Genomic DNA, 26,642 nt, shown 5'->3' on the forward strand with positions numbered 1-26,642 from the left:
CAACTTGTGAGGCTTTCATATTTTGTCTTCCCCATATCTTGTCTTCCACAGTTACAAATACTATAGACCAGCTCATAATTAACTTGTAATGAAAATATTCAACTCTCTTCCACACTCATAACTAGAGTTCTTGCTTCATGTATACTAACTGCAGACATCTGTGGTTGCTAAGTAACCAGTGGAGGCAAATCAGAGCTGGGAACACATCTATGAGTGGACATCAGTTTTAGCTAGGTGACCTTGGTCTTAATTCCATACCAGCCACCCCAGGCATTTCTAGAAGACAGGTGGAACCATAAATTTCTCAGAAGTAGCTCATTAAATCATAAAAATGAAAATTATCCTTTAACATAATGTCCTTCTCTATGTCAGTTAGGAATTTGGCGGGTTGAAGCAACAGGACTAGATCCTCCTGTCTCTAAAATGCTTTTTAGAGACTACAGAATGAAGTGCCTACTTGACCTCACTTCCTTAGACAATTTGTTCCCAACTGCTTCTGATTTTATTTGTTCTGATTCATGGGGAAAATATTTTAACATTGTTTTCCATTGTCTTCTTCAAGTTGGATGTTCAAGGATTCTCAAACATTTTTCTATGTACTGAAAAGCTGTTGCTTACAAGAAATCTAGAAGCAAAGTAAAAAATGGGTAGGATAAATGAAATTTCATCTGGGTGGTTAAATTAACCCATAAAATAATTTATTGTACATCTCAAGGGAGAAGAGGGAGGGAACCGGGGAGGGAGAAGGTGGGAGGAAAACAAAGGAGGAGGTAACAAGTTTGATAAGAAATGTACTCACTCCCTTATGTATGCAACTGTAACCCCTCTGTACATTGCATTGACAATAAAAAACAAACAAATAAATATAAAAATAATAATTTATTAAAATACCTGGTATATTCCAAAGCAAATAAGTTTGAGCAGCTGATGCCATTCTTTTTTGGCTGGGATATCTGGTTATATTCTGAGAGGGTCAGTACCCCAAAAGAACTCGATCCTCTACAGCATGTGACAAGAGAGCAAAAAGATTTACCCATACTTATGTCTACTTGGTGGAGCTTTGTTGAAGAAAACACAAGGGTGGTTCTCTGAGTGTTGCTTAGCTCATGATCACCACCTGTGTATGCTTGTAGCTTTCTATGGCTTCCCACTCTATAACCATTAGCTCATCTCCTACCCTCCACCATGACTAGTTCATTATTTTGACACTTCAAATGTTTTCTTCCTATTTTTCATTGTGCACTAACACCTTCTGTCTCTATTCATCAAGAATATGGAGACTATTAGGTAGGACCTCCCTCTCCGTTCCACTTCCAAATGCGTAGTGCACTACCATTACGTTTGTCCTGGTTTCACAGGAAAGGCAGCTCCATATATAATAGCTCTCCCATCATTTTTATCCATTTTCTGTCCCACATCACCCCTCCGATTGCCTTTAGTGGACCACTGCACATGTATTTTTAAGACTTTGCTATATTTAGAAATCTTCCCCTGACTTTACATTTCCTTTCCGTTGTTTTCCTACTGCTGCCCTCCTAATAATTCAAGCTTCTCAACAAGTTGATTCCACTTCCTTACTTACCATTCTTCTCTTCATCTTCCCTTTACCATAAAAATAGTTTCCTATTAAAGTTACTATTTGCTCTGTATTTGAAATCCAGTGATTTCTTTTTCTCTTCTTACCTTGCTCAAGTTCTTATGATGTGTGACTCAAAGGCCTTCTCTTCCTTTTTGAAAAGCTTCTTTGACTCTGAGGGTTTCTTCCTACTCCCTTGAGCCCTGGATTTGGGGGGAGAGAGGAAATCTGGGACATCTTCTCCGTGTATATCCTCTTCTCCCATTTCTTAAAAGAAATCTGCTTTTTATCTAGAATTTCCACATGCATCCCAATATCTAATCCTTCTTTTAGCTTCAAGCTGATATGATGTCTCAAACAGAGCACTTTTCCTCACATGCACTTCTTTCTCATTGCATTCCCAGCATACTCCTGCATGAGTCTTACGCACTAAAGTAAATGACATCTCCATGTATTTCTGATGCCAGGAGGTTAACTTTATTCTTTATGATCACCCACCTTCCCATATTTAGAGCTTTGACTGATGGCTGTCAAGTCTACCGTCAAATTATGTCAAATGTGTCTACTTTTCACCATTTCCACGGTCTAGTCCACCATTAATCAGCATGCAACTGACTTCACTTCATCCATGCCTGCTATTGTTCTGCCCATTTTCCACCAGAGCCAGGGTGTCTTAAATAAAGCTGGGCTGGGTACTGGTGGCTCACACCTGTAATCTTAGCTACTCAGGATGCTAAGATCTGAAGAAGTTTGCCAGCTGGGCAAGAAAATCCATGAAACTCTTTATCTTCAATAAAAACTACTTTTTTTTAAAAAAAAGCTCAAGTGGTAAAGTGTTAGCCTTGAGCAAAGTTCCATGACCAATCAAAAAATAAAAATAATAAATAAAGCTGGAATATGTCACTATCACATCTTAAATATGTCAGATAATTACCACTGAACTTGGAGTAACTTTTGGAATCCCTCAGGTGAGTCAGAAACTGTTGGCCCCTGTTGACCTTATCAGCTTTATACATGACCCCTCAAGCTCATGCTTAGGGTGCCATCCACACTGGTCTCCCTCTTTTCCTCCCTCACAATGAGCTCTCTCCTATTCAGGGACTTTTGCTTCTTCTCTTTGCCTTGTCCTATCTGCACTCCTTTCTTAGACAAGTCTGAGGTTCCCATCAAACTACGTCAGAGGGCATTCTCTTCAGACCCCACTCTAACCAGACACATAGACATACTATGAAATTGAGACCAACTCTACAGTTTTCCTATAGTCTTGATAACAATCAGCTATTACAAGTGAAAATATTTTAAATTGATTACCATAATCATTCCTTAAACCATGAATTATACCCATCAGTATCCTCCAGCTGGCTGTTTCCTCTTAGGCCATCATGGGGCTTTCTTGTTTGTTTCTACCAAAGATTTCTGACTTTATTAATGTAAATTCCTATTTGCAAATTGTTTTGCTACTGTTCAGTAAAAAACTTCAGAAATGTATGTTCCTTTATCAAAGTATCCCTCATAAACAAGATAAAATTTACTTAGTAATATTGGAAAGGAATATTTTCATAATATAAGGGACAAACAAAAATAAATTTATTTAAAACTTACTTAAGTTTTAAATTATTAAAGCTATGATTTAAGTAGTGCATTCTAAAGCTCACTTCTTCCACAGGTAGAAGTTCTCTTGGACCAAGGATTGACTCCCATGTCCAGAACCTTAACACCTGTTATTCCTTTACCATTCCCACTAATGCCTCATAATTCTCCAGTTGCACAACCCTTAATAAACACACTATTGCTGCTCTTTTACATAGACTTGCTTGTCTTCCCTTCTTTCCTCCCCTCTCTCCCATAGTAGCCAACATGCAATCCGTAGGGTCATTTTAAGTTTATTGCCAAAAGACAGGGGGGAAAAGGAACCTTCCTTTGAATTCCAGTCATGGAGTCTGCAATCTCCAGTAGTATATTAAAAAGAAGAAAGAGCCTTAAAGTTTCAAAAGTAACCATGCCATTTACAATCAAGGTACATTTTTAAAGGCTGTTGTTACTGGTAGGATTATAAATGATTACAAACTGTATTTTTAACTTGTGTTTAAGTGTTCTAAAATATTTACTAAAGGTTTCACAAGGCCTGGAGCAGAGAGAACAGTCTTTGTGTTCTGTCTTTTGGATATAATACAGATGGGCATTCCAAACCACGGCATCTAATGCATGACAGAGCATTTCTCTATGCTCAATGCGGGAAGCTGAGAGTATGCAAACACCTAATATGTCTTCTTTGAGCTGTAGAATGTTCTCATTTGTACAAGTTTGAGGGGCCAATATCCTTTGAAAACTTTTTTCTCTAAACATAGGACAGTCATGTTCTTCTACCTTGTGTATTTATAAGCCATATAATTATATATGATGTCTTATATCAGGAAGTCCCTTTCAGTGCATTACCTATCTAATGGCACTGTTGTGGTGGCTTCCATGGTCATGAAGAACACCTGTTCGCTCTTATTTACATGCTGGTCTCTTTTCTAAAGCTGAAGTGCTTCCCTGAGAGGCTCCAATTCCACATCCCTTCCTGTTTATTGTTCAGAATTCTACCTTCTGCAGTGTCCTATTTCAGTGTTACTGTGAGGCTCTAAACAGAAAGCAGTGCCAGAGTGATGGGTGAAGAGGGGGAAACTCCCAGGTTGGGCTTTAGTGAGCTGCTCAGGACTGGAAATGACAGATGGTCGGTCATTTCTACCAATGCAAAACCTGCATTGGCCAATTTACATAAAATTTGTTTGACTACTAGATGGATGTTCATTCATTCTAGTAATAAATTTTATTTAAATAGAATGAAATTTAGCTTATTACTTATAGCAGTTTACTCAAACGAGTCTGCCATCATGTGTTTTTCTTTGCTATTCTTCTCTATTCTTCCTTTTCTGTAATTTTGCTCCTTGTTTTCTTTCTTGCTAGTGTTATCCCCACATTCAAACTACTTTATAGCTTTTTTTTCCCAACTTTCATTTTTCCATAAAAACGGATTCTCCCATAGGCTTGCTTTCATTTTTTTTCTAAGTTGTTAAATTTTCTGAACCCTTTTTCCTAAAAGCATAGTTGTCATGAATGATTAATTTTTACTGTTGCCCACGGACATATGACCTTTGCATTTGCTTGCCAATCTCCTCCACCTTATGGTCTATTATACATACACACATATTACTGCATAGTCAATAACAGGTCACCTTTCCTTTGCACACCTACCAAATTACTTGTCTTTTCCCAGCGAGCATTACCTAGGAAAGGAGAAACTCAATAGCTTCTATCACATCTAATCATCTTGGTCACTGATAAGCTATGACAGGCCCTCCATAGATCTTAGCATGGGTGCTGTTCTGATATGTGTTTCAAGTATCTGAGAACAAAGAATGAGTACCTAGGGAAACACAGCTAAGATTCCAGCAACAAATATTTTTCATCATTGTGGGAACCTGAATGGGTGATTTTTTTCCCCCTCCCTTGCACATTCTGCCTACGCTGACCTAATTAAATTATCCACTTGCAGGCCAGTTGATTATAGTTTCTTGTCCGATGTTACATCTCCACTTACGTTTTCTATCTATATTCTTATCTCCCCATCTATATTGTTCACCATTTGTATTTCTTTGACTGAATCCAGTTCAATGAGTGCTTTAGGAAGGCTCTTAATTAAAATTTATTGAATTAGAAGTCATCTCATTTTAGAATAAATTGCACAGAAGAAACCAGGAAACACTTACTTCTAGTACTGTATATTCAGACTAAGAAAATGAATTCTTTCTAAGAATGAACTCACAGGAATCTGCCTGTTTCTTTAACTTTACTGCATGACTTGATTTTCAGAAATGTAATGAGGGAGAATATATCCTGTCACTTGGAGACATCATTATGGCTGTACAAACACACGTGGTTTTGCAGGTTATTGGATGATCACAGAAAGTGACAACATAGGTCCTTAGGGAGTTGCTTGAAAGTCAGCACCTTAAATCACACAGATTTGTTGCCCTCCCAATAGACTTCAAGGCTATAAGACAACTTAAGGAACATCACAGAAGTCTGATTGTTTTACATTAATTTAAACTCACTCACTTTAGGAGCATCCTGACTCCTCAGAACAGACTTGCATCTGGGAGAATGTTGGTTTCTCAAGGTCCATCCTGTTTTGCTATCAGATAGCTCTGGAGTGCTGTGTGAGTGTCCTGTGTGATTGACCAAAATCTACCAATGTCAAATCATGTTCATGTCAACTCCTTTTCCTGACGTGACCCATTCATTGAGTTTCACAGGTTGATACACAACACCACACAGGAACAGGGTGTGAACCTCTAAAGATGATCTGCTTTTAGGATGAGAAGACAGCAAAAGGAAGAGTGACTTGGAGTTGTATTAAGGACCCCTGTTTCTCCTCTCGCACTACAATAATAATCATGTAACAAGAGCAAGTTATTTACACCTCATTTGGCCTTGATTTCCTCCACAAAATCAATGAGCCAAAGATTTGAATAAATTACAGATATAAATCCTATGAATTCTAAAATTTTGTGCTTACATTTACTAACTTAAAATTAATAATCTCAGCCTTAATCCTAGTAGTTACTAAGGAGGCAGAGATATGAAGATCATGGTTTGAAGCCAGCCAGGGCATGAAAATCTGTGAGACTATGATCTCCAATAAATACTACTAAAAAAAAAAAAAAAGCCAGAAGTAAAACTGTGAACCAAATGGAAAGTGTTATTCTAGAGCAAACAAAAGCACAGGAACAGTGACTATGCTTAAGCCCTGGTTCAAGACCCAGGACACCCCCCCTTCTCTCTCTTTCTCTCTCTCTCTCTCTCTCTGTCTCTCACACACACACAGACATACACACACAAATTAATAATCTCTTCATTTTCAGAAATATATTCTAAGGAAACAACCGTTGAAACAACCAAATAATTATACACAAAAGTAATCTGATTGTCATAAGAGACATGGGAGGGGTTAAATGCATATTTAAGAATAAGGAAGGGCTGGGGATATAGCCTAGTGGCAAGAGTGCCTGCCTCGGATACACGAGGCCCTAGGTTCGATTCCCCAGCACCACATATACAGAAAAAAATGGCCAGAAGCGGCGCTGTGGCTCAAGTGGCAGAGTGCTAGCCTTGAGCGGGAAGAAGCCAGGGACAGTGCTCAGGCCCTGAGTCCAAGGCCCAGGACTGGCCAAAAAAAAAAGAATAAGGAAGGTTAAATTAGTTCTAATATATCCAAGTAATAGATTTCCATACTAGTAATTTCAAACAATGTACATGCCAATAGTATAGTGTATTCACATGTGTTTCATTCACTGGAAGATAATATTCAGAATTATGCAAGGTTTTAAATGAGAATATATAAAAATATTAATATTTGTTATATTTCATAACTGAATTATGAATACTTTTAATGTTATTTCAGAAATTTCTTCTATACTCTTTAAATTCTCTGAAATGCAAACAAAACACTTTCAATAAGAAAATGTACAAGTGTAACTTTTACTATAAATTTGAAAGCCAAATATAATTTTACTAAGAATAAATCCAGAATATAACTATAAAATTAAAATTTTTAAAGAAGTGAAAACTACAAATACAGAGTTTTGAGAGTCAGCTTCCATGAAAGAGTGAGATGAAATGATACAGGGTTCGTATTAGGTTATCAATAGAATACATAGCATAGGGTCATGATAAATTATATAGGTCTCTAGACGTTCACACATTGAAGCCAAAGGAGGATATTCATAGGAGTAGATGACAAAAACTAAATAGCTATGTGCATATGATCATATAAAATAATATTCTATGAAATGAGCTCTAAGAAAAGGAAATGAGATTTTCTTATTTGCTGTTGTTGCTGTTTTTGTTTTCTTTTCCTTTTGTCTTGTTTGTTAGTCTGTTTGTATTTGGGCAGGTAAGGGGGCACAGAAAAAGTGAAACAAAAGGTGAACAAATATAACAGTGATACTCCATGATTCTTCGTGGAAAATGAACTATCTCTTGTGGGTGAAGATGGAGGGTAAAAATTGGGAGAGAGCAAGAGAAGGGGTTCAAAAAGAATTGTACTCATTACTTGACTCATGCAACTGTAACCCCCTCTGTATATCACCTCTGTAAAACATAAAAAGTTAAAAATAGGATACATTGTCATACACTCATAGTGTTATTTTAAAATAGGATATTTTATAAAACTGTATCTATTGGTCTGGGGATATAGCCTAGTGGCAAGAGTGCCTGCCTCGGATACACGAGGCCCTAGGTTTGATTCCCCAGCACCACATATACAGAAAACGGCCAGAAGCGGTGCTGTGGCTCAAGTGGCAGAGTGCTAGCCTTGAGCGGGAAGAAGCCAGGGACAGTGCTCAGGCCCTGAGTCCAAGGCCCAGGACTGGCCAAAAAAAAAAACTGTATCTATTATGGCACAGTTCTCCTTCCTGTGTGGAAGCTGGATTTAGCTAATAAAGTTGTAAGTAAATACACTGGGTGGTATGCAAGTGTATACAAATGTATTCACTGAAATAAGGAAGATTCAGAGGGAGAGCTCAAATAGTGGAATTCCTTAGAAAGGTCAAATAAAAATTCAACAAAATAAAACACCAGGAAGCAGATACTCAAAAGGGATGGGGTGGGGCTCAAGGGGAAAGAAGCAGAGGAATGAAGACAAGAATAAGAAAATGCAAACAAGAACCCACTGTATATGTTACAAAATTCAGAAGAGTGAGGGAAGGAATGGGTAGGGGAGGGATGGGCGAAAGTGTTGGAAAGGGTGACATTGATCAAGATATGTTGTATTTATGAACTGCTTTGTTAAATGGTAACTCCTCTGTACAATTACTTAAAGATAATCTAAAAAGAAAAAAACGTTCTATTAATTCACTTCAAAAGTGGAGTGTATACTTTGCAAACATATTAAGGGTGAAGTCGAATATATTGCTCTCGTTACAAATGGAGATGTTTATCAACTGCCTTGCTGTTTGGTAGGAACAAAAAATAGAATAGATACTAATATGATTCATATTTCTTAGGTCAGCTGCTCACAGTGGCTCAAGAATCAGTATGCTTGCAAAAATATTGTTTAGTATCTCATCATCTCTTTTTGTGTTGCTGCTAACAAGTTTTCTTAATACAAACCAGTGCCTTAACAAGAAGACCATTTGTAGTCTCCAAAAAAATAGTTTTAAAATGTTACCTGAACAATGACATTTGCAGAAGTTTAGATTGTTTTGCCTTGTTTCATGAACATTGCCAGTGTTTTATGTGTGGTTTATTTCAAACTTGTGACCTCTAGGCTGGTGTGATTAATAAGGGTTTGCGGGAAATTGGGTGTTAGCCCCTCCAAAGAGAGCAGTCAAGCAGATAACTTCCTAAACTCCCAGCCGCTGATGTGGAACCAGAGCTCTGCAAACAGATATCCTCAGAGTACTTTCCAAGTTACCCATAGGCCACAGAAGCACTTCACTTCCACAGGATTGAAATGTTTCTATGCATTCAAGTGGGTAACCCTGCACAAGTTCCTTGATAAGTTCTGTTCACAGGAAGAGGGTGTTTTGAACTCTGTGAAGCCATGTCCACTCTGTCTTCTCCCATAAAGAGAAACAATCAGAGTTAGTTTTACATCAGACAAAGGTGTCCTTCATGTTTTCCCTATTAAATGCTCTAGCTGCAGTATCTAGGAACTGCCGAGGCTCATAAAGTTTACAAAATGAAGAATTAGTTGCATATCATGGCCACTGTCTGTAGGGACAAAAATGCACAAGGTAAAGATGCCCAAAGCAATGAGTGCAAGCACTCTTCACCCAGCTACACACAAGAATAGGTATGAATTATTCAAATTGTGGCCCTATTAGTCTTTCCTCTCCACACTGCCCAGAAGCAGATTAGCTGCTGCTAATTTGCCAATGTGGCTGCTTCTTGTCTTTTTGCCTGTTCTATTTCATGATCTTTGTAGGATTGGAGCCTCATGAGTCACAACACTGGAAGCTTTTTGAGGGTTGTAGTAGTGCCAGGGCTATTTTAATCATCTCAACTGATTTTGTTGTAGGGCTTTTCTTTTCCTTCTTTCTTTTTAATGGAAGAGAAATCTTGCAATAGACAACTTACTCATTTGGTTTATTCTTTCTGGCAATATATCTGGAAGGAATGCTATGGGGTTGTCTTCCTTTTGTTTCATTTTGTGTCTGACATGCAGCTATTTTAACCCCTGGCTGATGGTTGTATTATATCTTCATAGATTTTTAAATATGAAAGGAAATCAGAGTATGTAAAGCAGCTCATTGCAGCATTGATACTGCATTACCAGAAAATGGTCAGAGCATTTATTTATTTTATTATTATTATTTTTTGGCCAGTCCTGGGGCTTGGGCTCAGGGCCTGAGCACTGTCCCTGGCTTTCTTTTGCTCAAGGCTAGCACTCTGCTACTTAAGCCACAGTGCCACTTCTGGCGGTTTTCTGTATATGTGGTACTGGGGAATTGAACCCAGGGCTTCATGTGTATGAGGCAAGCACTCTTGCCACTAGGCCATATACCCAGCCCTCTTCATAGATATTTTAATGCTAAGTTTCCAATGTTGTTGGCTTTGTAATATCCTAAAGTAGACATCTGTGGAGAAAAACAGCTAAAAACTCTATACTAGTAAGTAGTTTAAGGTACTTGTGATAGATCAAAGTGACCTTTTAGGGGTGAGTTTACTATTAAGATTCCAGGCCAGTCCAAGTAAAAGAAAGAGAGGAAAAAATAAGGAAAGAAGGAAGGAGGAAGGAAGGAAGGAAGGAAGGAAGGAAGGAAGGAAGGAAGGAAAAGACAAGATCCTGTTTTGAAAATCAAGCCAGGCATAGTAGCTCAAATCTTTAATCCCAGCTACTTGGAAAGCAAATGTTGCAGGAACATGGTCCAAGGCCAGTCTGACCAGAAATGTGAGACCCTACCTCAAAAACACTAAAATAAAAAGGATTTGGGGTGTCTTGAGTGATAAAGTGCTTGCCTAGCAGTTGCAAAGCCTTGAGTACAAGCCCCAGTGTAACAAGGAAGTTATACCTCCTTTGAAAGACTACTATGAGTCTAAAAGCAATAAATTATTTTAAATAAACTCTACAGAGCTGGGACTTGGGAGCTCTTGACTGTAATCCTAGCTACTCAGGAGGCTGAGATCTGAGGATCATGGTTCAAAGTCAGCCGGGGCAACAAAGTCCATGAGACTCTTTATCTCCAGTAAATCACCAGAAAGGCTAGAAGTGGAGGTGTGGCTCAAGTGGTAGAGCACTGGCTTTGAGCAAAAAAGCTCAGGAGCAATATCTAGACCCCGAGTTCAAGACCTAAGCCACACACACACACACACACACACACACACACACACACACACACACACACACACACAAAGCAAACTATCAACATAATTTCCATGCTGATACCTTTCATGGAAGATTACTAGTACTCCACTTAATTTGTAAAAGTATCACTAATAAATGTTATGATGACCTGGGGCTAGGAATATGGCCTAGTGTCAAGAGTGCTTGCCTAGTATACATGAAGCCCTGGGTTCAATTCCTCAGCAGCACATATATACAAAAAGGCCAGAAGTGGCGCTGTGGCTCAAGTGGTAGAGTGCTAGCCTTGAGCAAAAAGAAGCCAGTGACAGTGCTCAGGCCCTGAGTCCAAACCCTAGGACTGGCCAAAAAATAATAATAATAAAATAAATAAATGCTCTGACCATTTTCTGGTAATGCAATATCAATACTGCAATGAGCTGCTTTACATACTCTGATTTCCTTTCATATTTAAAAACCAAAGACCCAAGAGATCAGCTTCCAACTCTAATCCTCTTCCCATATTCCATATCACAGAGGGACATGGAGAGCCCTGGACTAGTCATTTCCTCATCGATGAGCAGGAGTTGAGGACAGCTGCCCCAGCTAGTCACATAAGCAGTCACTGCCTTTATTCTGTGTTGTCATCTAACCTCTTACTGGAAGGCAGCTGACTAATAAATAATGCGTATCTGGTTAAAAATAAATGTCAGCACCAGGGAGAAGTCAGGTGTCGTTGAACCCTCTCACTGGTCCTCTTGTGGGAAAACCACAACCATATTGAACACTCAATAAATTCCAAGTCAAAGCTTGGTGCTTCTTTTTCCTAAAGTCAGGATTTTTGACAGAAGGAGCCTTGCCTATACCAAAATCATTTACCAGTTATCTGAGACAGAAAGATGAATGGGACAAGGTTCCTCTTCCTTAGGGACTCCATGTTTGGAGAGGGAAGAGCAAGCTATGTTCATAGAGTTGCATAAACAAGAGGCACACATTAGCTAATGATTTAGAAATTGGAAGTGAATTGGGTAAGCAGCAAGACTATATAAGCAAAGGAGGTCTAAGGAACAGCAAAGGCCCCAGCAGACAGGAGGACAGACTCCTACTGGGGAAGCTGTATGTAGCAGGGTACAGAAAACATGGGGGACAGGAAGCTTTTGGCACCAAAACTTCATCAGTGCCTGGGAAACTGAAGGTGACTGTTTACCTCTCAGCCATAGACATCAGAGCAACCAAGAAGTGTGCAGAGTTAAACCTGTCCCAAAATCTAGATCTTCCTTCTAAGATCAAGCCTCTCAAATATAGTTCAGTTGTTTCTGGAAAACTACATCACTATAGATCTAAATTTATGATCATTGTCAAGTAGAACTGAAACCTGATCTGTTGAAATAATTCTTAAACACTGGACTTCCATAAGAAGAAAGTGAAGAATTTTACCTCCCACCCCTAAGCTGGGATTGAAAGTTTCCTCTAGGGAGGGGAAGAAATACTTTGAATCAGCCCTTCATATATAGATGTATGTTCTCAGCATCTGTGTTTACTGAATAATTTAATGTATTTTTAATGTTTTAAAGGTGCTGTGGGTTTATTTCCTATTGAGTTACTAACTGGCATTTAAGCATATTCAGTTGGCAAAAGTTGTAGGAGATAATAATCAGTATTTCAAGAGATTAGTGGTGATTTCATTAGTTTAAATGCTGTAAGAGACCTTTTATTCTATTCCTGTTATTCGTTTTCTTTTCACGTCGTGTCCCCCCCCCACCCTTGTTCATAGAGTTGAGTCAGCAAGAAAAACATATTCAAATTAGACTTGTCATACAGAAAAAAAAAATCTGACTTTGTCAGGGTGGGTGGAGGGGAAGAAAAGCAACTTTTTGTCAGTCTTTTGTATTTCAGCAGCTGGATTCGCCGCTCCCATGGCAACGGACCACATGATGAGGTGTATTAGATTGCTGTGTGTTGAGGACTAGGGGAAGAATGAACACAGCTTTTTATTGAAGTTAAAGGTTACTTTGGAGCTTCCCCTTGGAAATGTATGAGGTCAAATACTAGTGCTCTCAGCCTATGTAGTGTTCCTGACGAAGAATTAGAGGCATGTTGATGCATTTAACTGCAAAATCAGGTAAGGTATAATTGGATCTTTTAAACTGAACTCTCTCACTTGGGCTGTGGTGGCATAACTTACTGGGTGGAATTTCACTGCTGCCCCCACCCCCACCCCTTCATGGGCACAGGACACATTCCTCGGTCCCCTTCCCCAAATCCTCTGCCTCTGATTTCATCTGTTCTTAACTGCAACGTCTAAAATGTTGGAAGTCTTAACAGGCTGTGAATTGTTGTAGTTCTATGGTGTGTATGCATGTGTGTGAGTGTAAGTCAAAGAAAGAAAACTGGAAAGGAAGGAATCAGAGCATAGTAATTACTGTGTCTTTAGCTCTAGGTGAGACTGAGAAAAGTAGTCCCTTATTTTGTCCTTTAAAAATGGTCCACTCTTTTTAGAGGACACCTTGATAGTTAGTGGATGGCAAAGGTCCAAAGCTACTTGTCTTGTACTTTTTTAAGCAGTAGGGCAAAGTTTTCTAGCAAGTTATTTTTAAAAGGTTTTTCTTATATGTGGGCTTTTATTTTCATTCTTGAATCATGTTAGTGCCACCTTCTTTCAACATGAACAGTTAGGTTTTATAATGTTTGCCATGTATTGTATTTCCATTCGTAATCTATTCTCTTAGGCGTTGTGACTGTATGTGTACTAGAGGTTTTTTGGTTTTGTTTTGTTTTTAAATAGAAGTAAGTACAATTTGGGTGCATCTAAAATGAACTCTTTCTGGTAAGATCCGAATGTAAACAATTCAATGTGGACTGGTGACTTCAATTCCCAGCACAGGCTCTGCCTCCTCCTTGTGTTGTTTGTGTGCTGTGTCGCTCTAGCAGCTTGCTGGAAGGGAGGCTTCAACATGCACAGAACATGTTCATGAAGAAGGGGAGCATTAACAGTGTGTTTTGATTGCTTGTACATAGCTTTTACAGATGTTTTGTGCTTGATTTTATCATAAGACACTAGAATTTGTTCTGCCTTCCAGCAAAGGACTGACTTCTGCAACTTCAATACTTGGTGCTAACTTGGGAGTTTTTAGAGACAAAACCTTAAGAGTAGCAGATTGCCACTGCGGTTGTAGCCTATTTACCTATCCACATGTAATGTTTCTTTCCACAGAGGAAAATCTTTGAGAAGAACTTTTGCAGTGAGGTTAAAGCCATGATTTGCCACTAACTGGTACTAATTAGGATAAAAGCAAATAAATTATCCCAATTCTAGTTATATACATACACTTCCTTCATGGGGAGAATTAGATTTCGTCACCCCCATTTGTGCTCTGAATTTTCCTTGTTATTTCCTTAGTCTGTAGCTTACACTTGTCAAAGTTCTCTCCCACATCGGAGCAAAGAATTATGATCACCACTATTAAAAGCAATATTTTGTCAGGGTTTCAAGTAAAGAGAATGCTTTCCAGTGTAACAAATACCAATTTTATTTTTTGTTAATAGCATCTTGTAACATTTTTAAAAGATGCATGTTTTGTGTTTGACTTTATTCTTTGCTTTTTCTTTCGGCTGCTTTGAATACAGTACGTGCTGAGTATTTTCTTCAACACGTAAGATAGTTTCCCAAGTATTTCTTGTTCCTACCAGAGAATAGGAGATTCCCCAAAATTGATGAAAGATGGTACCGCATGATATATTGTACAGTGTGAAATTCTCAAAGCTGGAAATTTCTGAGGTAAAAAGTAGTCTATTAAAAGAAAAATAAAAGGGAAAGAGAGAGAGAGACACACACACACAGAGAGAATATCAAGGGAAAAAAGGAGATAGAAGCTAAAGCCAAATGTGTGATCTTTTATTCAAGTTCTCGTTTTTTTCCATTAGTACTGGAGTGGGTTAAGTACAAATGAAAGACGATATAGAGTATGAATTAGGTAAAAAGTACTATGATTTCATTATTCGATATCAAAAATACATGATAAGACAGATTAGCTCTTTCTTGTTAATTGGATTTTTTAAAATATCCTTATAGTTTAAGTGTGTTTCAGTTCATGTTGTGGGCTAAGATATCTCTCAGCACAGCTACTAGACCTAAAAGTTTGCAAAAGCCAGGATCTCTGTTCCTGTGACACTAGACCTTCTGTACATACCCATTTGTGAAGTCATAGTCATTGAGAGGTCAGAGGGTGGGGTCTTTTTAGAGTTGTTTCTGTATATTCTTAAGAAGCAAAGTTACCTTTTCCTTGGCTTTAAGTAAGAAAACTTATTGAATATTTTTGCCAACTCCTGTTTAACTCATGCTTTCCTGATCATTTTTAGTCAGCTGCCAGTAGTCTTGCATAGCATTTTACTTTAATTTTTAGAACTCATAGACACTTAGACAAACAACTAATTATCTGCACATTTACCACTATTAAGCAGATAGTTGTGATAGTCATGATGGAGAACTGCATTGATTTATATGGCCCCTCCTAAAAAGTTGGTAATTTTTGTACTCTAAGGACAATATTTCTAAATAGATAATTATCCCAATGGGTGGCTCAATATCAACTCTGCATACCATTTTGAAGAGTAGTTAATTTGAATTTTTATTTCATAACAGTGGGCATAACTGTAGACCATTATATAATTGTTTTGTTGACTAGTTTGGTTTTAGTTTAGTTTTGTTTTTTGTATGTTTGTTTCTAGTGCTGGGGATGAAGCCCAGTGCCTCTGAATGCTAAGTAGACACTCTACCACTGAGCTATCTCCCCACTCCACCAGGTCGCTTTTGTATAAAAAAAAGTTGTACTCTTGTTTTCAGATTCCTAAGATTCCTAAAAGTTTCAAGTAAAAAGGGAAGTAATAGTACCAGGGTGATGATTAATCATTAGTATTAATGATTAATTTGGAGAGTAAGATAGACATATACTTTTGGCTCCCTGTCTAGGTTAGTGTGTCTTAGAAATAGACATTTACAATGGGTTGTATGATTCTCAGAAATTTTCCTCCTTTTTTTTTTTTTTGTCAGTTGGGCTTGAACTCAGCCTGAGTGCTGTTCCTGGTTGCTCTTCAGCTCAAGGCTAGTGCTCTGCCACTTGAACCACAGTGCCACTTCTGGTTTTCTGGTGATTGACTGAAGATAAGAGTCTCAGGGACTTTCCTGCCTGGGCTCGCTTTGAACCTGGATCCTCAGATCTCAGCCTCCTGAGTAGCTAGGATTATGGGCATGAGCATGGCTCAGAAATTTTCTTCTAAACTTAATTAATTCCATTAGTAGCATTTATAATTCTCTAACAATAGGTGAACTTTATTATATTCTTAACAGATAGCATTATAAAGTTTGTTAGGTTTGTTCCATAAGCAATAGAGGCTATCATGAAAAATGATTAAACTTATCAGGAATTTTACAAATGTATGAACTAATATTTGATAGGAAAAGAACAAACACATTTCTAGGAATGAACCACTTGTTCTATTTTTAGTATACAAAGAAGTAATCAAAGAGTTTTACTTTCACAATAAGTACTAATTAGATATATACTTTAGAGTCATTCTACTATAATTCCCCATCTGCCATGCATGTTGTGAAAAAATTAGTATTTATGACCTTTCAACATTTTGTTATAAATTTTTAATTATTCATTTTAAACAAATAACAAGAGTATTGTCTACACCAATTGTGTACATAAATCTGAAACCTGTTAATATGGTTTTGTTTGAGGAAAAAATACATTTAAAAAAATCTAACATAAAATGAATATCCATTGAAGTGGTAAACAAAGAAGAGAGAGAGAGAGAGAGAGAGAGAGCCACATGTACCCCAAGTCAGAATCTATAAAGGAACAATGTTGTGAAAACTTAGTGCTTCTGGAAAATTCTTTAAGAAATCTTTAGCCAAATAACAAAGTAGAAACAGTACTTATATCATTTATGAAAGAGAAAAAGTGAATATTCACTGTGTATAATAAGGTCTCACAGAACAATAAGAAAAGAAACTCACTAATTACTTTCAAATACCCACAAGCTAACCAAACCCCAGAACTCCTGAAAGTGTTTAGAAACCAGGTCCTCGTCCTCGTCATCACCACCATCACCACCACAATAATCATCTATCAACAACCTGCTGTCAGGTATTTTCATGTCAATTTCTACCAAGATCCATGAAGGAAATATTGTCCACACTGATAATACAAGTTCTATAAAGGAAGGGCTAGGATGTGAGACCAGTGTTAGCTCTGGCCACAATGCTAAGTCTCAAGTTAGCTATTCTATGGAATTTAAATTGTCTTTCCCTGAGTACTGTATGCACTTGGGGTGATAATGGCAGCACTATAGAAAATAGACCACAGGGAGGTACTGAATGGACGGGAATGTATCCTAAAGTTAAGGCTACCATCCAGAACAAAGGGAAGAGTGGTTGAAAGCTAAGAGAGTGAAAGCAGATGTTGAAAAGGAGGAAATTGGATTGGTGGTTTGTCAGTTGCCTGTGTTAAGTCAGGTAGAAAATATCTAACATAGTTTTTTTCTGCCTGGAAAGTTCTTGAAGAACTTGAACAAGATTGTTGTGGTCAAGGAAACAACAGATCTTATCTTATACACATTTTCTAACAACAGTAACTGCACAAATCATGCTGTTGGAAACAAGCAACATGTCACACATCACAGTGCTACTGGGGTTATCAGTTATTTTTAACTGAGGTGGGATCTTCATGACATTATCTCTGTCTTAAAAAAAAATCTTAGCCAAGCACAGATGGTTCATGCCTATAATCCTAGCTACTCAGGAGGCTGAGATTTGAGGATTATGTTTCAAAGCCAGACTGGGTAGGAAAGTCTGTGAGACTCTTATCTCCAATAAACTACTCAGAAAAAGCCAGCAGTGGTAGAGCTCTAGTCTTGAGCACCAAAGCTCAGGAACAGTGCCCAGGCCCTGAGTTCAAGCCCCAGGACTGGCAAAATAATTATTTTAATATTCTTTGATTTTTCTGCAAATAATTCTTCAACAAACAATTTTTAAGAATATAGTGCTCATCTAGAAAGATCAAAATGCAGTGTAGAAGCAGCAGCTATTCTAATCAAATATTTGATATGGGCTCATTGTTATTCTCCTGCCTTTGCATCAAGTGTTTCTTTGGGTTTATGTTTCCCTCTTGGCAGCATGGTCATGTTCGTCTATAGGTTGGAAGATCATAGAAATGATTCCTTCCTGCATGGAAGCCCCTGCTATTTTCTAAAAATAGCTATGTTTTTATTTCTTCCAGATCTGTGATCACAGGACAAGAAGGTTGGGGGAAAGAAAGAAAAAGGGAAAGAGAGAGAAGAGAAGAGAAGAGAGAGAGAGAGAGAGAGAGAGGAGAGGAGAGAGAGAGAAGAAAGAGAGGAAGAAGGAAGGAAGGAAGGAAGGAAGGAAGGAAGGAAGGAAGGAAGGAGAAAGAGACAGAGAGGGAAAGAGGGAGGGAGGGAGGGAGGGAGAGGGGGAGAGAGGGAGGAACAGAGGAAAGGAAGAAGGAAAGGAAGAGAAGGAAGGAAAAAGAAAAGGAAAAGCAAAGAGCATGGCATGAAGACCATATTGTATGACAAAAGGAAACCCAAGCATACTAGAAGACATAGAGAAGCAAGTTGTGTGACAATCTCATGAGAGTTTCATGTCCCTTTTTAGGGCCAGATAGTGTTCAAAGTGTTATTTGTACAACACATTTAAACAAATTTAACAGCACATGAAAATAACTGAGTAAATATAAGTAGTTTTGTTACCTCTTTATTAATCCTTACAAACACTTCATGAGGTATTTTCAATACTTTATGTTATGGGTGAAGAATTAGAGCTGGAGAGGTCATCTCCCCCAAAAGCACAGAGCTACTGAGAGGGAAAGCATTAGTGAATTCTTGATCATAATTTATACCAACCTATTCTATGTAATGACATGATGTTTGAAAAGTGCTTACAACGTGAGCAGATAATAAAACCATAAAATATTAGCAACTATTTTTTTACATTATAAGCCTATAACACTTTCCAGTATTCATGTCATTCTACCTGACATGGCTCAGATAGTAGCAAGGGCAGTTATATTTTTTATGTAAAGTGTACATATAGCTTTTATTTTTAAAGACCATACCCCTTAAGAGTTGGAAAAACCTCTTTCTGTTCAAATACTACAAATTAAGTTTTCCTGGCACAGTTGAGATATTCATATGAAAGACTGTGTCTTGTTGAAATACGATAGATAGATAGATAGATAGATAGATAGATAGATAGATAGATAGATAGATGATTGATTGATAGATAGGTAGATGATACACCTATAATAAGTAGATGTATATACATCAGTTTGTGTGACTCTGATTTCTTTTTTATTTTTTTCTTATTTATTGTAAAAGTGATGTACAGAGAGGTTACAGTTTCATATGTAAGGTATTGGGTACATTCTTGTGCTGTTTGTTACCTCCTCCCTCCTCCCCCCATCCCCCTTTCCTTCGCCCCCATGAATTGTTCAGTTGGTTTACACCAAACAGTTTTGCAAGTATTGCTTTTGTAGTCGTTTGTCTTTTTATCCTTTGTCTCTCGATTTTGGTATTCCCTTTCACTTTCCTAGTTCTAGTACCAGTATATACAGTTTCCAATGTACTCAGATAAGATACAGCGATAGTGCCGGTGCAACCACAGGAAGTGGATACAAGAGAATCACTGCTGCTAATGGTAATAATGAGAACAAATAAAATCTTCCATACTTAGTATTTGATAATAGGTCAATTTGTTCGTTGACATCTTGCCAGGAATCACATCCTCTGACAGTTTTATAACCTAAGGGAGTAAATGTGAGACATTGGCAGTCAGAAAGGAGAACCAGGCCAGAGGCCAGAGGCTGGCAAAAGCATAGCCATAGGGAGAGGTTGGGTAAAACTCATCAGGGTTAATCCAGACAGACCCCACCCTACAACAGTCAAGTACAAACTTGACTTCTGATCTTCGTCCTCCATTTCAGGTCTATTGAGAGTGGGGTGGGTAGACTGTGATTCCCTGCACTGAGTTTTATAGGAAAATAATTGGCTTGAAATCTAACGGAAATAAGAACTTCAACAGATGTAGAATTCAAGACACTGAAACATTACAACTACCAGTCAGCAAAGCAAGAACAATGCCCCTGTTGTGCTGGATTTCCCTGGGATGACACTGCTGCTGTGGGTTGTGCATGATGAGTAAGCAGCAGACGGAGACCAGGGAGGACTGAGGACACCATGGCTCAAGATAGCAGAAACATAGGCAAGTCATAGCAGAGCATCACAAGGCCCAATAGCTATACCCTTATGAACACATAAGATGATGCTAAGTGAAATGAACTCCATGTTATTGAAACAATTGTTATACCACAGTTGTAACTACTTTCAACGTCCCATGTGTATATGTAGCTTCTATTATTGATGATGTTCTTGTATCACCTTCCTGTGGTTGTACCTACACTATCTCTGTAATCTTATCTGAGTATATTGGAAACCGTGTATACAGGTATTGGATGCAGAAAATTGAAAGGGAATACCAAATTTGAGAGACACAGGGTAAAAAAAGACAAACAACTACAAAAGCAATACTTGCAAAACTGTTTGGTGTAAGTGAACTGAACACCTCCGGGGGGGGGGGAGGGGAAGGGAAAGGGGGAGGAGGGAGGGGGGTATGAGGGACAAGGTAACAAACAGTACAAGAAATGTATCCAATGCCTAACGTATGAAACTGTAACCTCTCTGTACATCAGTTTGATAATAAAAATTTGAAAATAAATAAATAAATAAATAAATAAAATTTTTAAAAAAGATAGCAGAAACATGGGGACCCTAGAATCATACAGGAGACTGCAGAGGAGAGGGGGAAGCTGAAAATTCAAGTCTGAGTGACCAGCAGGTGCCTTGACAGCATCTGTGCCTCCTAGGGCTTTTCTGTCCTTTACTTGTAGCCTGAGAATTCAAGCGGTTTTAACAAATAGTACCACAAGCATGCAAAACAAGAGTTTGATAATATTTTTAATTGATTTAAAATGCTACTGACTACTGATATAGTAAGTCTACTTTTAGGGATGTCTAAAAAGAAAATATTTGTGCCCTAAAATGTGTAAATAGGGACTTTGATCATATTATTATTTTTTTTTATTTAATTTTATGATAAGGTGATGTACAGAGGGGTTACAGTTACATACGTAAGCACAGTATTATTTTAAACATGAAAATTATTAAGCCAACTAAATACCCAACAGTGGAAAACTGGGTAAATAGTAGTGAATCCACTTGATGAAAACCAATTGAAAAGTCTTGTTTAAAAAAGTTTACTGAGAGAAAATATGCCTTTTATAAAATGCTTTATAATACAAAATATTGTGTGGTGGGGAGGTGAAAGACAGCCAAAAAATAGATAGAAGGAAATTACGCAGAATAATAGTAATGGTTATTACCGATATATAATGGCTGATTTTTCTGTTTGCTTTCCTGTGTGCTCTAAATTTTCTTCAACTATATTATTTTTGTAGTGCTGTGATATAAATTAGGATTCAAAAGTCAGAACTTGAAATTGTACAGTCAATGTGAATACAGCTGTGTATAGAAAAAGGCAATAAGACTAGTAACCAAACAGTTAAAGCCTGGTTTTAATTTTTCTAATTTTTGTAGTTTTTCTAAATAGTTTGCCTCCCCCCCCCAAAAAAAATACCTTGAGAAAGAGAAAGAAAAGGCAATGCTTTCTAGTTAACTTTTGTAAAGTAATACAAGAAAACAGAAGAGACCTGTAATAGGTGCTTCCTGTTACAGGTTGAGAAATGCCATTGCAACCAGCTTTGAAAGGAGGAAATTGTTTATGTATATCACAGGAACCCACACATACAGTTGGCTTCATACTTTTTAAAAAAAAAATTTATTGTCAAACTGATGTACAGAGAGGATACATTTTCCTACTTTAGGTACTGGATACATTTCTTGTACTGTTTGTTACCTCCTCCCTCATTTCCCCTCCCCCTCTCCCTTTCCCTTTCCCCCCATGAGTTGTTCAGTTGATTTACACCAAACAGTTTTGCAAGTATTGCTTTTGGAGTCATTTGTCTTAAGTGCTCTTCTCGTATACATGAAGCCCTGGGTTCGATTCCTCAGCACCACATAAACAGAAAAAGCCGAAAATAGCTCTGTGGCTCAAGTGGCAGAGTGCCAGCCTTGAGCAAAAAGAAGCCAGGGACAGTGCTCAGGCCCGAGTTCAAGCCCCAGGACTGGTTTCATACTTATATGATCTTGTCTGTAGAGGCCTCAGGACATTCCCAGAGCTCTATCTTTCCCTGTTTGTGGCTCTACCTATTTCTATTTAGCCTTATTGTCAGTGACTTCTAAACACCATAACCAGATTCTGTGGCTGGCTCTTGGAAGAGAGCTTTAACAGGCTTTGGTAGACTTTCTACACAACTAGCAGATGGCTACCTGCTAGCAGTCCCACAAGTCACACACCACTAGCTTTATATTCCCAATAAGGGATTTTTTTTCTTAGTAACTCAGAATTCTAACAAGTAAAGTAACTTGGCACAATTGTGTCCATATTCCTGAGCAGTCACCTTAGCTAGGGGGATGGGGAATTCTGCCCCCCAGATTTAGTCCAATTGTCCACCGTTCCGTCTAAAGGAAAACCAAGATGGCCCATTGCAATCACATGGAATGCATGACCAAAGATGTCAGAAGAAATAACAGGAGGAAAAGGATATTGAAAGCATGATAATAATGAATAGATACAACACCAAACATTGTACAAAATCATCTCAATTCTGTCCTTATGGAGTTCTATAAATTGCCATGTCCATTTTCAAATTAAAAGGAGATTGAAGGTAAGAAAATGTTAAGTTTATTTCCTCAAAATGATGCAGGTAGCACATACAGTAAGGAGATTTGAAGGAAGGTAGGTCTGGCTCCATAGATGTTACAATTTGACTGTGAAATGTCTCCCAGAAATTGAGATCTTGGCCCCTAGCTGACTTCTGGAAGCTCATTGGGTCCTGAGTCCTCCAACCTACAATGGATTAATCCTTTGATGGATTAATAATATGATGGGCCTATCAAGAGATGACGCACATAGGGGCCTATTTGGAGGAAGTAGGCCAGTGGGGCAGTGTTACTTGTGGCTCTTCAGTTCCCTGGCCTTTTCCTGTACACACATTCTTCTGCTTTCTGGCCACCAAGATGTGACTCTTCTATTTCACCATTCCCTCCCTGCCCTAAGGAACCTCTGAAACAAATGAATCAAAATAAACCCTTCCTCCACTAATTTATGTCAAGAATTCTCTCCCAACAGATAACAAAAGCAATCAATACAATAGCTAACTCTTCTCTCCCAACTATTTGTCTTAAGTCATTAAGCTGCTTTATCTATAATCAAGAAATAAAACCACTTGTTGGAGTTTTGTTTGTTTGTTTGTTTCTATAAATGAGGAATGGGAAAGGACAGCGAAAAATTCTAATATCTTCTGAATTCAGTTCCTAGGTGACAAGTTGCTTCTATTTCCTTTGAGAGTACTGCTTATAGAAGAGCTAACAAAACAAATAATAGAGTGTATACTTTCCATAAAATGTTGGATATTTCCCTGTGTTAAAATTGAAGGTACAATGCAAATCTATTAAAAGAATTTCACACTTAATAATGTTTTTAAAGCATGGGTATATTCCATGCTTGGCACTCAAATGGTATTTTTGAGAACAGACTAGGCCCCTCAAAGATATAAAAGTAAACACAATCTAAATTGGGACACAGAGAAAAGACAGAGATGGGAAATTCAGTGCAGAGACATAAATGGCAAACCTGAAATAATAGTCTTTGTAGGTCTGGCGGTTCCCCAACCAAAGCAGACAATCTAAAAGCAACCTCAGGTTATTTATACCTGCTGAGGATTCTCTACCTAGTGATTAAGCCTTCTGGGCATACTAGATAAGTTTAGAGGAGCTTTAAGACTTCAAGATTTGTATTTCCTTAAACTTCTTGTTTCCTGCCCGTGGTTCTATATTTTAAAAAGGTGGGTGGGTGAAGGGGAACAAGAAATTCACCTCTCCACAGTTCCAAGGAATAATTACAAAAATAAATGTAGGAATTTACTTTGACCAGGACATTATGGTCCCAGTTTTCTTTCCAGAGTCTACATACAGGATGTACGAGTTACTCGTGAATTCTGTGCATAGTATACCGAATGTAAGGTTCACACTTGCTCCTTGCTGAGTGATTGTGCTTGGCAAAGTACACTACGTAAATAATGTCCATGGAGCAGTTGCTGAATGAGTAATTTGTAGTCAAAAGCACTGGCAAAGCCTTGAGATTTATTTAGCACAATGCATTTAGATACTCATTCAGAAGTGAAATTGCACACAGCAGGTAAGCTATGTAAAAATGCTTTGAACCTTAAGCATTGCAGTGAAATACAACTGCTGAGACCTCTGACTCAAGAATGGTCATGCGATGCCCTGGTCAGTTAAGAATGCATTCCTTATACACGCAGGAAAAAAAAGAGAGAGAGAGAGAGAGAGAGAAAACTGTTTCCTGGTGTGATCTTGACAAGAAATGACCACGACCAAATAAGAAGAGCATAGACCTTGAAGTCTGATCTGGATTCAAATAATTTTTACAAAACAACTTGCTGTCTGATGTGTCTGAGCCCTCATGGTCCCATTTGAGTGATGCAGTTGTCACGTGAGACACCCAGCCCGTTTCCAAATTACATGAACTCACTTGGAACCCATTTGTAACCTTCTCATCACCTTCTTATTTCCTAACCTGTATTCCTGTGGCCCCTAGTGTCTATGCATGTTCTGTGTGCTTCTTTCACTTTATCAGCCACAAATGAAACTCACTTCCTTTCCACTGCCCATCAAAGAATCTATACAGATTATTGGTAAGTCCAAAACCTGACTGTGGTTGGAGGTTAGCAATGATGGTGAGATTAGATAGGTGCATAGCCTTCTTCGTCTTTTCCAGAAACTTCTGTCATCTCTCTTTTCACTCACATGGCACTCAACTTCCTTCTTAAGAGTATAAACAGCTACATCTTATTATGTGAAGAAACTTTGCTCTTTTCTGTTCTTATTCACAGCTTTCATACTCAAATGTAGCAAGATACTAGCAGAACAGAGAGAGTATTTCCATGGCTCCTTAGAAGACAGTCAAGATTACAAAGAGGAAGTTACCTTTTACTTTTTAAAATATTATTATTACTATTATTATGAAGAGAAGGATACATACCAGCCTTTATTTTCCCAGATTTATATGAAATTTAGATATAGATGATGTGTAATACTTTGTATACAGTGCATAAAGAGGGTGATGGTTATGATGGCAATGATCATTCTGTATGAGCTAGTGCTTACAGTAACTACTCTGAGTATCATTTATAGTAAATATCATGAATTATTTTTGTAATCAGTTTGAATATCTGTTTCCTCCCACTACAAGTGCTAATTTCCCTAAGGGGAGAAGCTATTTCTGTCTTGTTTACCACATGTGTCACCAATGTCTCATGCTATGTCTGGTCCACAAATTTAACTCTTTGCTACATTAAGGAATAAATGAATTAACAAATGAACAGATATGAGTTGTGGAGGGTTTTTCTCTTTCATTCCAGTTCTCACTTATAGGAAGAAGTGACAGGGCAGATGAAGGCTGATAAAGATGGTTAAAGTATTCTTGGAGGAAGGTCCATTCTCTAAGAGTTTAGGAAACATTGGTAGTCTTAATTTCTTTTTCCCTTCTGTATTTCTTGGTATTTTCTGCTCTTACCACATGATTGTTTCCTTCCTTATTTGTCTTCACTTATTAGGACCCCTCATGCTGGGGGGTGGGAAGGAAATAGAATATTTATTTGCCAACCTTTGTGCTTCTCTTTCACAAAAATCCTGGTGATTTTTCAAACGATTCCAGGAAAGCCTGAATACCAATGACTTATTTGAAATAGTTGAGGGGTTTCCCTAATGCTTTTTCATAGCTACTATTTTGCATTTCAATTACCTTGTTGAGTCATCTAATAGTCTAACTTGAATGCCATAGTATTTTCCTGATAGGAATATGTATCGCATCCTTTGCTCTGATAAAGCTTATAAACTAACTTCAGTGGTATAACTCAAAATCCCCTACCTTTGCCAAGATATGATCCAAAGCAAATCTTTCTCAACCAAAATGAGAGTACTTGACTAGAAAAGTGGATCTCTTACTATTTAAGGGCAGTGGGCATCAGCGTATGCTAGTGTCTTCCCTCTTTCCCTCAGCTTGGCTCAAGTAGAGGAATTCAGCTAAATGAAAGAGTGACAGCAAAAGCAAAAACTAAGAAGCTGGAGAAAAGACTATTATGCCAATTCAAGAAAAGAAAAACACTCAAAAATTATTTGCTGAATGTTGTGTTAGAATGAATGCCAGATAAAATACGGGATGCCCAGTTTTTTTTAATTCCAGGTAAACAAAGAATGATTTTTTTCATAAGCATGTGTCCTATAGGATATAGGAAAATATATTTTATTTGCTAAGACTGGCAACCTTATATGCTAGGGATTTCAGGAATGGAGGTTGAGCATTTTATTCCAAGATAACAAAGACATTATAAAGTTGAATTTTTCTCTGATGATTTCCTTTTAACATTGCTGTTACTACTAAGAATATGGCTCTTAAACATTCACTTTATTACTTCATTTCCTTCTTTCATGACATATAATACACACTGTTATTTC

The 26,642-nt window shown here is 37.9% G+C and overlaps 1 protein-coding gene across 5 annotated transcripts in view; it reads left to right on the forward strand.

Annotated features, from left to right (window-relative positions):
* Dtna (dystrobrevin alpha) overlaps window positions 1-26,642 on the forward strand; it is a 235,311-nt gene that overhangs the window by 67,783 nt on the left and 140,886 nt on the right. Inside the window, exon 1 of one of the 5 annotated variants that reach the window (XM_048363434.1) lies at window positions 12,804-13,026. The exons of the other annotated variants lie outside the window; for them this stretch is intronic. The gene's annotated coding sequence lies outside the window, so the exon portion shown is untranslated. Of the gene's footprint in view, window positions 1-12,803; window positions 13,027-26,642 lie in introns of those variants that run through there. 5 annotated transcript variants of the gene reach the window in all.

This window comes from Perognathus longimembris, chromosome 15 (assembly GCF_023159225.1).
Source record: "Perognathus longimembris pacificus isolate PPM17 chromosome 15, ASM2315922v1, whole genome shotgun sequence".
In the NCBI taxonomy this organism is placed as follows: Eukaryota; Metazoa; Chordata; class Mammalia; order Rodentia; family Heteromyidae; genus Perognathus; species Perognathus longimembris.